This window comes from Rousettus aegyptiacus, unplaced genomic scaffold (assembly GCF_014176215.1).
Source record: "Rousettus aegyptiacus isolate mRouAeg1 unplaced genomic scaffold, mRouAeg1.p scaffold_m13_p_11, whole genome shotgun sequence".
NCBI classification, from domain to species: Eukaryota; Metazoa; Chordata; class Mammalia; order Chiroptera; family Pteropodidae; genus Rousettus; species Rousettus aegyptiacus.
The window spans coordinates 38,833,867-38,850,995 of record NW_023416286.1 but is presented as its reverse complement, the minus strand read 5'-3'; the positions used below and the strand labels follow the sequence as shown (position 1 = coordinate 38,850,995).

The 17,129-nt window shown below is 36.2% G+C and overlaps 1 pseudogene; it reads right to left on the bottom strand.

Annotated features, from left to right (window-relative positions):
* Positions 1 to 3,323: 3,323 nt before the first annotated feature.
* Positions 3,324 to 3,441, bottom strand: LOC118609590 (annotated as a pseudogene).
* Between the last annotated feature and the right edge of the window lie 13,688 nt (positions 3,442 to 17,129).

Here is a 17,129-nt window from a genome sequence, read left to right as displayed (position 1 = left end):
AAAATGTTAATTTATATTCAATGTATTTGAGTCTTTATTCTGACAAAATTTTCGGTCATATTTTAAAGTGTATCAACTTGAGCATAATATCCAAGACCCTTAGGTTACTTAAAACCTTGGACTAAGATTCAATTGAGTTAGTTAATGAATAATCATTTTATTTATTCTTTCCCCCATTGACATGCATTTAAGTTGTTTCCAATCTTTTGCTTTTTATGGATACATAAACCTTTCTACAACCTCCTAATATTGCTGACTAGGAGAGAGATACTGAGAGAAATTAAGTAATTTCCCCAGTGTTACAAAGGGCTACACTATATAATTACTGACCTTAAAGATATTAGAGAACAAGAGACTTTTATTTGGTAGGTAAAATGATCAAAATCATTTGAATAACTTTTCAAAATTATATAGCTCTGCCTCTTCATATCCACCCCAATCCCTAAACCATATGAGTTGAGATCTTCTCCTAGAAGATGAGAGAGTGACATTGACAAATTTCATCTGAGCCCTTGGGTTCGATGGTTAGGAAATCTCCCCACTCCTTATATTCTGGGAAATGGTTAACCACAAAGGACCACTCTGCCCTTACATAGTCCAAGATAAGACTGTCCTCCATCATGAATCCCATAAGATTTTCTCTTCATCCTTCCTCATCACTTTTTCATTTATTAGCCCCTATAAACCCCCAGTTTTTTCGCTCATCTTTGAGACATTCCTCATTAATGAATGTGATCCCTATTGCATACATTTGTCTTTCGCAATTTGAGTGCCATGCCTTGGACAGGCGTGCCCCCTGCTTTCAGATCCTCATTTGTCCACCCAGGACAAGAGGCCTCTTGGAGCCCATTGGGCTTCATTCCTGACCATGGTCTAGGGTCCCAGCAGTGAGTCTGACTATTCATGCCCACTCTGCAATCTTGCCCATGGGCAGCATGATAGGGATTTGGCTTTGCTTCATCTTCAGTGTTTACTTAGTGTCTGGTTCTGACTTCTTTTGGTTTCAAGGTCTGACCAAATGGATAAATGGTTTATAGAGATCTTTCTCTGGGGTGTGAGACAACAGATAATCTAATTCATCAGTCTTTTCTATTTGTTTGTCTATCTATCTATATTGAACTCAAATTAAAGATTCGTACCCACTGTGAAGAGAACAGCTCTTTGATATGGACCAATGAGTTTTGTAATTAGTTGCTTACGCTTGATTCATGGCTGAAATTTTAGAACTGAAGCTAAAAGGTCTCTCTATGCCTACATGATTAGGAATCTGAAATCCAGAGAGGCTTTTACCTCTATTTGTGTAAGCATGTAATATTTCTCTACCTTGAGATGGTATTAGTAAATTAGATTATAAAATGTCTTAAAGGAGCTCTATTCTGATAGCTCAACAATAAGTTAGCACTTACATAAATTGAATATTCCTACAATTCCCAGAAATTAAGGAAATTGAATCTCAAGTACTTTCAGTGTGCTAGACTAAAAAATTACCTTTACAGAAACTAAGTTGGATATGTTTTAGAAATCCAAGTTCACATAATTTTGATAAAGCTTTGATAGCAGGGCTGGTTTAATATTTTTTGTTTAATAAAAACAACCATGTCCTCTCTGATTTACTAGGGTTAAGAACAATATATACATAGATTTTTATCCTACTTGGGAATGCACTTCAGGAACTAATACAAGTTTACTGATTAAGCTACTACTAGTAATGTTTGAGACTGCTAAAATTTTAAATTATGGAAAATAAAATTTTGTATTTAACCAAATAAAATCATTACCATAACAAACTTTATTTCAGAAGGAATTATGTTTTATAGTATGTCAGTAGGAAGAGAATTTCTAAGCTATTCAGAAAACTTAAAACCTTAGATTTATAATAAATTGAGTTAATTAGATATTATTTAAATATCTAGGTCATTTCAAAGTAAGATGGAATACTGAAAAATTAATAAATGAGCATAATTTTAAGTTTATATATATTTTTTGCCTCTGATTTTATGTTATGAGAGACACTGATTATTTGCATCTGTTAATGAACATATTCATTTTTACCACTTTAAGAAGTTGTGTTATAGGGATGTATATGGCTATAGGAAGCTTTGAGGTGTATATTTATAAACTCAGCTTGTCTGCTAAAATGTATTGGTGTGTGATAGTCCACAATTATCTGCCTCCTAGTTTTCTATGAGAAATGGAAGTTGCCAAGGTTAAATAATATGTGTAAGTGAGACTCTACCAGGCCAATTGTAGCAGGGAGGTACAACTTTGTATGCAACACGTGTAGGACGTATTTCTGTTAGAGAGAGAGAGAGAGAGAGAGAGAGAGAGAGAGAGAGAGAGAGAGAGACAATGATTTTATTCTAAGGTAAAATGACTAATAGGACAAATTTTGTAGGACAAAACCTGAATGGATGTAGAAAGCCCACGGAAAAGAAATTTTATTTACCATGGTCAAAGCTAACTAAGGTTTCAGGGCTTATTTATAAGATTTCCAGGAAGAGCGTGTGTTTACATTTGTCTACTAAAGACTGTAAAAGGTATTTTTTTTTTTTTTTTAGCTTTCTGAGTAACCTGATAGAATGAAGAAGAATGTTATTCTTCTTGAACAAAAAAAGGAACTTACAATGTTAAATTTTATTTTATTACCCCTTTATATTCTAGGAAATGGTTAAGCACAAAGAACTACCCTGCCTTGGCATATTCTAAGATAAGAATGACCTCCACCCTCTTCTCTAATCCCATAAGACTCCACTTACTTACTTGTCTTTATAAATCCCAGGGTTTCTTCCTCTTCTTTGAGACAATCTTCATTAATGAGTGGTCCCCTAGTACAATAGTCTGAATCAAATCATCTCCTTAATCATCCAATGCACTTTGCTCTTCACAGGGCTACAATCCTTAAATTAAGTGACCTTGAAAAATTAATAAATGTAGCAAGCAATGCATGTAAAAAGAAGATGACAAAATGGTTTATGTTATGATGACTTTTATGGAAATGAGCCTTGGAAAAAGGTGAGGAGGGAAGCAGAAGTTTCACTTACTGGGAGCCCCTGAGAAAAACAAAACTCTCTTCCATATGCACAGTTCCCAAGGGAGATCCAAAACTGCCAGAAACAAAGAAATTATCACTGAATTTCCAACATCAAATCAGACATTTTTGAGAACAGATGAAAAAATAGCCTCCAATGTAGATCTTCCTACAATATAAGCAGGATTTTTTTTTTTTTTTTTTTTTTTTTTTTTTTTTTGCGTGGCAACCCTTGGTTGACCTCACAGATTGCAAGGAACTTGTCAGTTTACAATCCCTTATTTTTTATTTTTTACGCTTACAGCACCTGGTCTTCCTAGGTGGTCTCCCATCCAAGTACTAACCAGGCCCGACCCTGCTCAGCTTCTGAAATCAGACGGAATCAGGCTTTTCAGGGTGGCATGACCGTAGACAAAGCTGGAATTTTTGATAGAGAAAAGGTTTGTTAAGCTCCAAAGGGCTAACGGCCAGAAAAGACTCACAGGAGAGCATTTATGTTATGAGTAATCATCTTAAAAGCCATTTCCTGCCACCAAGACATGAAAGTTCAACCAAAGTAGGAAGAAAAAATCAAGGGGTCAGGAATAACTGGTTGGTCTCATAGAATGAATCCATAGTTGAAAGTGGATTATGTAAACATTGATAGAAACCCTATGTCCTAGAAGAGAAAGCATACTGCCTGGCTTACCAGGGCATAGCCTGGGAAAATGTAGGACATGGAGAAGAGCGCTAAGTCCAATGGAAGCTGAGGATGGTTTCTGGGAGGCAGAGCATTGATGTGAGGATCCCAGTGTGGTGCGCAAAAAATGGCAATTATGCTTAGAGTTCCCTAACCTCAAGGAGGTGCACAGAAGTGCCTCTCTGTTGGGCTGAGGTGATGTAGAACATCATCTGTGGTCCAGGCTGGGGTCTCAGATAACTGTAGCAGATGTGGCAGGGCTAGAAACAGGTGTCCAAGATTGAGTGAAACAAGCTACACTTCAGTGACTGTCAAAGAGGACCCAGTGTAGAAAGTGGGCCAGATAGCCCTCACCTGGTTCCAGGACAAGAAGTCAGACTAAGTCAGCCACATTGAAACTTATATAATATTCAGGAACAAAGGCAACAAAGTAGAAAAACTTCTGGATTGATTCAGTAAGCACAGAAAGATACGGTTTTTAAGTGGAAGTGAATTAATGAATTTGAATTGACATGATTAAGTTTTTGCTTACCTGGTAGAAATGATACTCACAGGTTACATTAAGTTTGGTTTTAAAAAAACATCATATCTTTGCACACCTGCATTTGTGAATCTAAAATATTATATCTACTATGAATTACAGGTAAGGTGAAAGTAGCAAAGTATAGGAAGGAGAAACTATTTTCGACTGAAATAAGATTGATTACAGCATAGGCATGACTATCAGAGCTTTCTGGAATATAATTCTGGATTAAGTATAAGGACAAAAGAATTTGATTTTAAGAAACAGCAAGTTACAACATTCATAGAACTCTTCTCTAGGAGAGAAAGCATAAAAGAAAAGGGTGATAGATCAGTTAGACCTTATCCTGGTGGAAAGTATTTTTTTTCTCTGATTCCAGGTTCGCCAGGCAGATCTCTCTGTATGGTGTGCCTTTCTGAGTAGGTAATCTAACTAAAAGGGTTATCGTAAATAGAGGATTGACATTTTCCACGTATTCTTCACCAGCAATCTATATGTCTTGACAGATAGGAGAGTATTTGTAGGGAAAATGTGACAGAATATTTGAAATTCAGTATAATCTTTGAAAATCCAGGCTGTCTGATAACTAGACCTACACAGATAACAGATTACAGCTCTCTGGCCAAACACTCCTCCCCTTAATCATAAGTAAAAGAGCGGTCTGGTTTATAGACTCTCCTGGATCCCTGGTTTATAGAAATTAGTTTACTTAAATTAATCATTTTTATATTTTTGTGTAAATTGGAATATCTGGACACACACACACACACACCACCCTATATATAGTAGTGGCTTCTTCATTTACCTCAAAGCCCTCATATTTTCTGAATCGTGATCTATTATACCTGCTCTTGGAAAAATCCTTCACACTGAAGTGCAAATGCCACCAGTCTGAAATGCATATCTTTTAAGAAAAGAGCAACCCTTAACAACATCAAAATCTGAAACTGAAGGAAGAAATGCTAATAATGACATAGCAGGCTGCATCCAGGTAGATGAGAGAAATACCTGGGGAGAGCCTGCCTGAAATCGTACTACCTGACTGGTAACCCCATCCAGGCGTAACTTGATCCTGATGGGGCCAGCAAACATTTGTCTGGTTAGGAATCAAAGGTAAGATTTTTGGGAATGAAGAGAAAGGGGTAGTTTACTGATGGAAGCTTGGATATGTATACCACGGGTTATATTCATGCTCATTTCCTAAACAGAAATGGAACCTTAAGAAACAGTCCTTCATGCAAAAAGCAGGATAATTGGAAAGAACAGAGGTTCATGGCAGACAACACAATACAACACATTTCTGATGGTGCATCTCTAAAAGTCTCTTGATAGACTTTCCATGAGTCAAGTTACTCAGTGCAGTCAATACAGGCTCTTCCAAACATTAAATTCCATTTCTGTTTTCTTGCCTAATCATGGCTGAGCTACAAGCATACGAACTTCTCTGAGAATTTCAAAGTGAAGAATTTATATTTTACTGAAAGAGGAAAAAGATTCTACTGCTTCAGCAAGAACCTTGGTGACATAAGACAGTGAACCCTGGTCCTTTCCCAACAGGACAAAAATAAGCAAATTAAAGTTCGTTAGACAGTCTCTTAGCAGGAGCTTTCATGGAACTCGGGAGTTGGACCCCACCCTCTCATCAGAACGTAATGCCAGTGCCTGTATTACTTGTGTTTGAGCCTTGTGCCCTTCTTTCTTTTCTTTCTCTTTTTGAATCACTTCAGGGGCCTAGTTCCATTAAAATGTACTCAATCTGAGCAGCCTGTGACAAAGATGTATAGGCTCCTCATGCAGGCTAATAATTTAACACCTCGAGCCGACTAATACACTTACCCCTTCAACCTTATGTTTTTGGATAATTTATTCACATTATTTGGAGGAGAGTTTGAGAGCTGACTAGAGAAAGAATGGAGAAGGACCCTGATAGCAGGCAGGGGTTCTCAGATCCTCTTCCTGGCCCTACAAGGACAGTTTTGGCCCTACGCTTTTTATACTTTCAGCCAAGCAAAAAACCTGTGGGCTGACCCTTTTTAGTCAAGAGTTAAATGAATATTTTATGTTTCTGGAGCATAACTCTGAAGCATCTCAAGAACTCTTCTAAGAGGCTTTTGAAGTATTTGTCCTAACATCTCCAGTTCTATCATGTGAGATAAAGGCTCTGCCACATCTTAGCTGTGTGACTTTGGACCGTTATTTAACCTCTCTGTGCCTCACTTTCCCCATCTTTAAAATGGAAGTAATTATAGTACCTACATCATATGGGTTCTGCGAGAGTTAAAGCAGTTAATATAGTAACACATTTAAAGCAGTCTGTTGGAGATTGAGCTGCATATGGGTGCTTGCTATTATTAGGGCATTTGCTGTTATTAGGAAGTGGAATTTGGTAATTATAATTTTCTCGATCTTTTTTTTCGGCAATGTTCTTTAACCCCAATAATGTTTGTTGCTCCACATAGATTGACATCCTAGATATCTGCTTGGTTGTGCCATCCCTCAGCTGGGCTCTGAGTTTATAATCGATAGCCATGCAGAAGTGTGAAATAAGTAGTTAATCAAGCTAGGCAGGAGATGTCTTGTCTTCTCAGAGCATGGAACACTAAGATGGATAACCAGTAATCCTTTCATGGGTATAGGAAGAATTGGGAGAAAAATATTGGTAGTGGCAGGGTAAGGCAGAGGTGGAAGGTCAAGAGACTATTAGGAGAATTTATACCTAAACCTACATATTCAAATAGTGATTTGACATATGCGTCTCTCAAGAGGCTATACTCTTCTTTAAGTGATTCTGCTATATTTTAAAACATTTTTTGGAAATGTGAAAATTTTCAGAAAGCCAAATTAGAAGGTATACATGAAAAGAAATCACTGTTTTATTTTTGCCCAACCTCTGTTGGGTAGTGGGACTATCAACTGTATTAATTAGACTTGGCTTTGGATGTCTTTTGGCTATTTCTAAAATGCCAAAGGATGAATGAAGCACTTCTACCACTGAAACTGTCCAAATCTCAGTTCTGAAAGTAGTAGCATTTGAATAAGGATATTTAATTTATATTTTAAATCGTAATACAGAATTTCAGAAACTTTGTTAAGAAAATTAACTGCATTACTTTGCAGTCATTTTATCAGTCTTGTACATTGTTAAATCATTGTATTTTCTAGGTAAATCACACTCAATGGCTTAAGATCCTGCCTAGAAAAAGCAACAAAATGCAATTAATCATTTAAGCATTTATTTCACAACAGCAGTGTAAGTTTTAAAGAGACTATTTGCAAAGTAATTCGAGTTTTTACTGTGTGAATGCAAATCATCAGTATTAAAATCAGCAAGTAACACAGCTGCCTGTGATGGAAGCAGTCAAGGTAAGTGCTTTAAGAAAAGTGTTTAAGGAGCTATTTCGATTCTCTTCTTTGTAGGAGCTAATTTACCCTTTGTATTACCTTGACAGGAATGGAAATGCTTTACTCTGGGATTGCTGACTGAATTATGGTTAAGTCATTTGTGACTGCTAAATGGCCTGCTTGCACAGTAGCAGGATTGATAGGTATCAGAACTGCATTCACCCACACATTTTCACCACACAGACTCTGCTCAATGGACTCATGTATTTGTCATTATAGTCTTCATCTCTGATGAGGTAGTTAACCAGGATTTGCCTTAAAATTCAAACTAGTAAGAGTTTCTGGAAACACAACAAGCAGAGATGGCTGGCCTCAGGAAAATTACAAGGAAAATACACAGCTTCTGATGCCTGATTCCTAGCCTAACTCTGGAAAGTGTCAAGAGTATGCATGCACCCAGATTGCTGCACAAGCATCTGGTTGACCTCCGGAATGGCTAAACACTAGCCAGAAAGACGGAGACACTGCATAAACTGATACTTCGCTAATTTTAGACGGTGGCCATTAGCCAGTTTCACTAGGAAATATCACATTATCTCTTTTTTATTATTTTCTTAAGAAAAAGAAAACTTTCAATACCACAATACTTAAACACACAGCCTCATGTTTTGTAAGATTAATAGTCTCAGTAAGGCTCTTCCTCCCCAGAAAACTGGGGAGACCATAACAGACTATAGAAGAATGTTAGTCTTATTCAATTAACAGCTGTTACTGAGCATTTCCTGTGTACCAGACATGATAACAGCACTAGAGAGACACAAATGAATTAAGACATGGATATCTGGCAGGGCTTACTGTTTCAAAAGAGACTGAAAAATTGCAACCTCACATGTAAAGAAGGGTATACCAACAGTAAGAGGATCCTCTAGGTTTAAAGATGGTACCCACCTCCCCGGGGGAGTTAAAGAAGTCTTCACAAAAAATTTGCATATGAAAGGGCCTTAGAGGTTAAAAATTCACTATAAAGAAGTAGGGTAGGTGAAAAACAGGATTTCTTTATGATGAACATGCTGCTAATCTCTGTAAATGGACCATTTTAAAATTCAAGATTAATAACAATTCTATCTCCAATGGGGATAAGTAACTGATGCAATCAACTTCTGGTTAATTGTGTAAAACTTTTTGATTCTTTGGAGCTAACACGACCAACAAAAACTAACTGTGTGTATAAACAAAGAGGAGAATTAGTATTTCTTGAGTATCAACTATGTACTAGACACTTTGGCATGTATTTCCCCCATTTAATTATCAATTATTATCCAGTTTCTAAGTTTACTCATTTAATATGTGATGGAACCAGAATTATGATCCATGTTTTCTGACTCCAATTTCAGAGTTCTTTCCACTACACAACAGGGGACTACCTTCCCCACTCCCCCCAAATATCTGCATTTAGCTTTCTCTCTTGGATGCAATCTTGTTAATTACTTATATGTAATTGTCTTAGATTGGGTTCTCCCAGATATAGACCTTTAATCAAGGATTTGAGTGCATCTTGTTTCTTTAGGAGGTAGTTCTAGCCAGGATCTTTAGGGAAGTGGGGAAATAAAACAGAGAAGGAAAGGAAGCCAATAAGGGGCACATTGATGAGCAGGTTATCACCTGGGGCAACTGGAGCTCAGTCCATGGGGATTTGGGGGATATCACATAGAGCACATCTCAGAGTTTGTGGGTTAAACTCCCATTAGTTATTAGCTGAAGGCCATTCCTAGGAGCCATAGAATAGGGAACAGTGAGTTCCAAAAGGATAAGGAGGTTGGGAGGGGATGATGGACAGTTTTTTTGTGACAATTATTATCCTTATTTTAAAAATGTGGCAACCGAGGGCCAGAGTTACTAAATCTCTTTCTCAGTTAATCAAGGATTATGAATATGCAAACAGAAGACTCTGCTAGACACTGTTACTTATCCCAAAAGAAAGTGTTTTTAGTGGTGGATAAGGACAAATATATTAACTTCTCTAGGGTGTTTCCTTATTAACACATTTTACTCCAGCTAGTGAGAACTTATTTTCACCTCCTCATGTTGCTTTCCCTCCAGTAGTTAACTCTCAGGTCATCAGCTTCCCCCAACTTGTTGAAACAGTTAATGTGGTCTTCAAGGTGCATTCTCTCTGCCTTCTTGTGTATCATCCCCTCTTTTGCCTCTCCCCCTACCCCCCTCCATTTTAACTTAATCATCTCTGTAAAGACCCTATCCCCAAATAAGGCCACATTTAGAGACACTGGGGGTTAGAAGGTTAACATACAAATTTGGGGGTGACATTATTCAATCCATAACAATACATATGTAAAGAAGTAAAATAGACCCACAGACTTGATCATTTATGTTAAGATTTAGGAATAATCTTCATCTTTGGGGGTTTAAAATGATTGTCATATTTAAAAGAATTTGGCATTTTGAAATTCTGAAAGATTAGTCTTACAAGTAAAATGTAAAACATGTAACTGAGTCACTGATTTTAGATTTATTTAAAATATGTGGAAATTAAAGTTTAATATGTTTTAAGAGTTTTGTCAAGTTTGTAAATGGGGCGGAATATTTAAGAGAATGTAAATATATTAATTAAAGTTCCCTTGGAAGTGACTGTTAAACATTGCTAGACTTATAACTATAATAATACTATTTTTAGGTTGAACTTAAACTTTTTCTCTTTAATAAGTTGAGTATTATTTTTAAAAGCAGGCACTGATAGCATTTTCTGTGTACCAGTCTGCCCTTATCATAACAATCTCATTTCAGCATTAAGGCTATCATGTGATAAAGATCTGCCTTTTTAGGTTAAACTTATATTTTTCTTATTACAAAAGCAACACATACATATTATAGAAGCATTGGAAACTTCCGAAAACATTTTTAAAGATTTGAAAACATTCATAAGAAAAAGGTCATAAAGAAGTATACAATCTAAGATAATTATAACAAATATCCTCATAGTAAATGTCTGTATATGTCAGTGTTTCTCAATGTGTGGTTCCCAGATCAGCGGCAGCAGCAGCAGCCTGGAACTAGTTATAAAGGCAAACTCTCCCTCTTTCCCCCGCCCCCAGACATGCTGAGTAAGATTCTGGGAGTGGGCCCAGCAAGCTGGCTGTTAACAGTCCCTCCAGGTGATTCTGATGTATGCTAAAATTTGAGAACCACTGACACCTGTTATTATTGTTCCCACAGGATAAGTACTTAGGAGTGATAGTGCTTAGTTTGGTTGGTTGGTTGGTTGTTTTTTACTAAACCGTAGACTTCGTTTAGATTGCACCAGTTTTTCTACTATTTTCTTTTTCTGTTCTGGAATCCAATCTAGGATCCTATATAACATTTAGTTGTCATGTCTCTTTTATCTCAAGTCTGTGAAAATTTCTTAGGCTTTCCTTGTTTTACAAGACCTTGACATTTTTGAAGGGTATTTGTGAGGTGTGTTGTTGAATGTCCCTCATTTTGGGTTTGTCTTACGTTTTCTCATGATTATATTGGGGTTATGAGTTTTGCGGGAAAATATCAGAGAAGTAAGATACCCTTTTCATTGCATCATATTAGAGGGTACATGACAGTATCATGATTTATCACTGGTGATGTTAATGTCGACCGCTTGGTCAGAGTAGTGCCTGTCAGATTTCGCCACTGTAAAGTTACTATTTTTTTCTTTTCCATCTTTCAGATTTTGAAAGGAAATACAAAGTCCAGATAACACTCAACAGGAGAGACATTAAGCTCCTCCTCCCAAAATGGGTCAATACCTGCATATATTGTTTGGAACTGTGCTAAAGAAAGAATTCCTCTCTCTCATTAATTAATTGATGGATTGATTGATTTCAGTATGAATTCAGGAACTTTTATTTTGTTTTATTTATTATTATTTATTATTATTATTTTTCATCGAGTTCATTATCTTTCAAAAGGGCTCAGAAGAGGGGAAAGATCACTGAAGCAAAGGTGAAGAAAAGTGAGTTCTTGTCTTGCCTGCACTGCTGAGTGGCTACGTGATTTGGACCAGGTGCTGCCCTTATGGTACTATTCTAGGCCCTGCCCAAGCCAAAAGAGTGTATTTCAGCTGAGTCAGCTCCCTTTAGGCAGTGTTCCTGAAATACCCATGATTCCCTTCTGTTTGCGCATCACTGGCCGGAACTCAGTCTTGTCACACTTAGCTGTAAGGGGGTGGATAGAAAATGCAATCTTTTAACTGGGCACATTGCTGCACTGAATTAAATGTGGTTCCTAAGGAAGAAGAGGAAGGGAACATTGGCTGGCAAGTGGGATCTCTGTTATAGATGCCTGTGTGCAAAGGACTGTCTGTATAAACATAGACCAGGTAGGTCATTTTGCAGATGTATTAATGTAGCTATTTAAATTTTTTAAATTAAATTTATTTAAACTAATAAAAACATCTAAAACAGTTAATTTTATTCTTTGGGTTATAATTAAGTAAAATATTAATTTATTTGTTATGTTGTTCTAGCTTTGGCTAGCTCTTTCAGATTGGCTCCAATTTTTTTCTAACTTTATGGAGGTATAAAACCAATAAAACTGTAATATATTTAAAGTGTACAACATGATGATTTGACATACATATCCATTGTGAAATTATTCCCACCATCAATTTAATTAGCACTTGCATTGCCTCACATAGTTACTTTTTTGTGTGAGAACATTTAAGACCTACTCTCAAAAAATTTCAATTATATAACATAGTGTAATCAACCATAGTCACCATACCATAAATTAGATCCCCAGACCTTATTCATCTTATTTGTACCCTTTTACTAACCTCTCTCCATTTTCCTCACCCTCCAGCCCTTGACAACCACCAAGCTACTTTCTGTTTCTATGAGTTTGTTTTTTTTGCCCCTAGATTCCACATATACGTGATATCATATAGTATTTGTCTTTCTCTGTCTGGCTCCTATGTTTTTTATTTATCCTTTCATACTTTCTGGCACTATAAGATGCTCCAGGCTTCTTATCTTGTGTTTTCCATTCTCAGCCCTATAATCAATCATTTCTCCAAGGAGCCCTGATTTCTTTAACTGGAGAAGTGTATTATAACCAAGAACTGGGCACTGAGTAATAGCCTGTTGCCACTAGGGCATTACTAATTCTAGGCCCTCCTCTGAGAACTAAGAAAAATGTAGACTTTTAAGGATTCCAATATATGTCGCCAAATTGTCCTCTAACATCTTTTTCTAGTTTACATTATACCACTAATGTATGATAGAGAAAGTTTTCCTATATCTTTGTCAAAACAGATTTTCATGATTTATTTTAACTTAACCAACTTGGTAATTTTTTAAAAAATGATATACCCAGAACATTTTTATTATGGTGCCAATTAAATAATTTCTGTATACTTATTGGGTATTTTACTTTTTCCTTTTATAAACTTTCTCTCTGTGAAATTCTACTACTGATAATTTTCTTACTATAGTAAAAGAAACTATTTAAACTTATGTTATTCTCATATTAATATGACAGAAAATGAACATACTGATAGTTGTGTCTAGAAAACCTCATGGTTTAATTATATTTAGAGAATGAAAGAATGGCCATTTAGTTATCTTTTTGACCTGAAGCTCACCTGAAAAGACAGTTGTTAGACCACATCCCAGAGTAAAAGAAAATATTAAGACATCTCAGATTGACCTCCCACTGCATTATTAGCTGACAGCAGTCATGAATATCCTGAGTTTGTGTGAAATATGGGGTGATTTTAAGTTCTTCTCCCTTTTTGAAGAAAAGTCAGGACTTAGTTGTGCCTATGGGCTGATTTATAAGGATTGGTAAGCTGTCAAACTCCTTCCTCTGAGCCTACATGAATTTTGCTTTACCTACAAAAGAAGTTAAGATGGAGTTTGAAATTTTAAATGTGGTACAGAGGATTATAATCAGGACATTTCATTCATATTGTAGTTACTTTTGTATAAGATATTCAAAGGCAGTAATGTGATTTAGCATGGGCTTGAAAAAAGAGGATGATGGGCATTTGAAGGACATGACTAGGTCCAGTGACTAGAATAGTATTATAAGGGCCTCAAGCCCTAAAAATCTGGTAATACCTCCTCATTTACTTTTTCTACCGTTCTTTGCTTTAATCACATGGAGCTAATTTCTGTCCCTTGACCATGCCTGGCATACTTTTGCCTTACAGCATTTTCACACACTATTCCCTTTGCCTGGATCATTCTTTTTCCTCATATTCATGTGGCTCCTTCCCTTGCTCTTATAAGTCTGCTCAAATGTTACCTTCTCAATGAGAACTTCCTGACTTTGATGTTAAAGATGACAATCCCTCACTTTCGAATCTCTTTATTAAGACAATACTAGCAGCTTTATAGATAAAACCCTGAATCTCAATGGCTTATGACAATAAAAGTTTGTTCACTCAAAAGTCCAAATGATAGATTGGTGTGAAGGGATGAATGGTAGCTATTTTCCACACAGTAATTCAAGGAGGCACTGCTATCATTAGCATGTCAATTCTAAGCATGTAATAGAAGTAAATAAAGAAAGAAAATGATAGTCAAAGAAGGAGCTTTTCATGTGCCGAGAGAATTCATTCAGTATAATTCTACCCACATTTCATTAGCCTGCACTCGGTCACATGATTATATGTAACTGTAAGAGAGACCGAGAGATGTAGTTTAGCTGTATGCACAGAAAGAAAGTCAAAAGTGTTTGCTTAAGAACTAGGTAGACTCTTCCACACATACAGTAGGCACTGTTAAATATCTGCAGTTAGACTGAATAAATAAATGTATCAGGACTGTGGGTAATCCTTTCCATTCAAATTAAGAGAGGTTTGGGGAGAATCAATGAATAATAAGCATAAGCCGAGATAGTTTCAAGGCATTTGTATTTAAGTGCAGAAATGACATGTTCCCGCTTGAAAAAATTAGCATACAAAACAATAGATAAGAAAGGAACAGCACCTATGAGTACTGAACTGGTCACAGAAGTTCTTGAGGAAGGTAGAACTCTCTCAAATTGGGTCTTTAAAGAAGGATTAGAATTTTAGTAAGTGGAGAGGTAGAAAAGAATAAGTCAGGTAAGGAGAACACAGAGAACAAGGATGAGGACTTGGGGTAGGCATATATATATATATATATATATATATATATATATATATACATATATTAGGCATATATATATTTATATTTATATTTCACATGGAGAAGCTCATCAATCAAAATAGGCTACATTATCTCATGGTAAAACAACACCAACGTATCAGAGTTTTAGAACAACAAAGGTTTATTTTTGGTTCATATTATGTGTCAATGAGGGTCAGCGGGGGCCACTCTTCTATTTGCCTGTGTCTGCATCAGAGGCCAAGTTTGACAGATTAGTCACTCTTGGGGACAGTGGTGGTAACTGTGGCTAAAGAAAACACAGAGCTCTGGAGGGTCTTACCTTACCAGTTAACTGTTCTATTTGAAAATGACTAATTCACTTCCACTTAAACTCATCATCTAGAACTAGCTACATGGCCTATCCCCCTAATAGGAAGAATATGAATATTTGTCAAACAACACTAAAGACCATCACAAAAGGCAGTGGAGAATGAGGTTAGATTGGAGGTACCAGCATTGCCTTCAGTATGTACAAACACCGCTTGGACAGAAATTAATTAAAACCGCAAAATCCCAATAGATTCCAAAACTTACCTCTACACCCAGATCACTTTTAAATTCTCCATCTGCTTATGTGACTCCTCATTACAAATCTCCACTCAGATATTTGTGATAGTTTCGTTTATGAATTTATTATTCAACAAATATTTGAATACTCATCAAGTGAGGTGCTGGAGACACAGTGATAAATTAAGCAGTGATAGTCCCTGATTTGACTCAATGTGACAAACTGAAGGAAACTGTATGAGAAAAAAAGGCACCAAAGAGAGAGAGAAAAAAAAAAGAATCTTTAGAGGCACAGCCTCACTCCTTACCTGTGCATGGTGGCCACAGAAGATGAACAAACATGTCATCTATCAGGCAGCGCTGAATCTTACTTATTTTTTCCACATTCTCTAATGTTCCAAGCATGATGCTACGCAAAAAGCAGATGCTGATGCTGTCTTGATAACTCTCACAACCTTATTTCTCCTCCTCTTTCTCTTTCCCTACTTCTCCACCTTTCTTGTTCTCTTTACTTGCAATGACAGCACCATCTCAAATTCAATTCTTTTCAGTGGAAATTATTAACCGCATTTATAAGAGAAGAAAAGCTGGCAAAGAATATGGTTTCAGCCTTTTCATTTCTTAAGTAAACAGGGGTGATGGATTTACTTCGGAAAGAAAGTGCCCAACATAAATTTTATGGACAATAAATGGTCTTAAAAAGGGCAGGTGGATTGATTTGAGTTCTGCCAAACACAGGTCTCCCACTGACGTGCCCTCATTCTACAACTCAGTGCAGAGTGAGCCATTTATCCAGTGTTAGAAGAGTGCCTTTAAAAAAGTCATGACTGGAATTTAGAAACAATTTTGTATATAAAGAAAAAGAACTTGAGCCTTATCTCCTTTATTAAAAAAAAAAAAAAAAGCTACATCTAGTTCTTTTTAAAATTTTCCGAGAGAACTGGACCTGGCACACAATAGACAATATTATTTGTTGCTCTGAATTTTTTATGTTCTTGTTTCTTTTTTTTTTTCCATAAGAAATATTCCAACTTCAAAAATGACTTTTGGAATAAAGACGAGAATTATGGAAAACTTGATATATTTCTCCCTGCCCCAATAATTGGTAAGTACTATATAGCAGTCTTTTATTGAAGTTTTTTGAAGACTAATATTACGTAATGTGTATTTCGAATTTTAGCCCAAGAGGTTTAGAAAATTACAAACTGAACTTTGCAATTTTCCAAGATTCATATTTATTTTCAAGTAATGCTCTGAGTCAGCAACCTTAAGACTGTCACGGTAGATTGCTAGAATATATATTTTGATATTAATATTGCTCTAATTCTAAGGCACCAGTTCTCCACTATAATGAGCTACACGAGAAAAACAATAATTTTAAAGAAGACAAAAATGCATAGCTTTCTAACTGAAGTCAGTTCTGTGTAGCTTACTTTACATGGCCACATTTTAAAAATAAATCAGAGCATAAGTAAACAGACAATCAAGCATAAATCAACCTCTTTGCTTAGGTTTCAACAAGAAATTAGGATGTGTGTGGGTGGTTAAGGGGATATACATATATCCCTGAAAAGCCTATAGCAAGATCATCTGTAATATCCCTCTCTAAGGCAGGGATTTTGTCCAACCCAATGATCTCAGCTTTCTTTATTTCCATAAAGTTTTTCTGAGCACTGAGGACTGGAGATTGGATTTATCCAACAGCTGGCATTTTCAGAAGTAGGTGCAATGAAAAAAAGAGGTGGACTATAATAAAAGGTCATGAAACCTATCAAATAAAGAGACAGGAGAATAAAGAAAGAAGCTTAGTGATGGAAAATGATAGAGACAAGGGATTCAAGAGAATCGGATGAGGTCCAAATGCTGTGG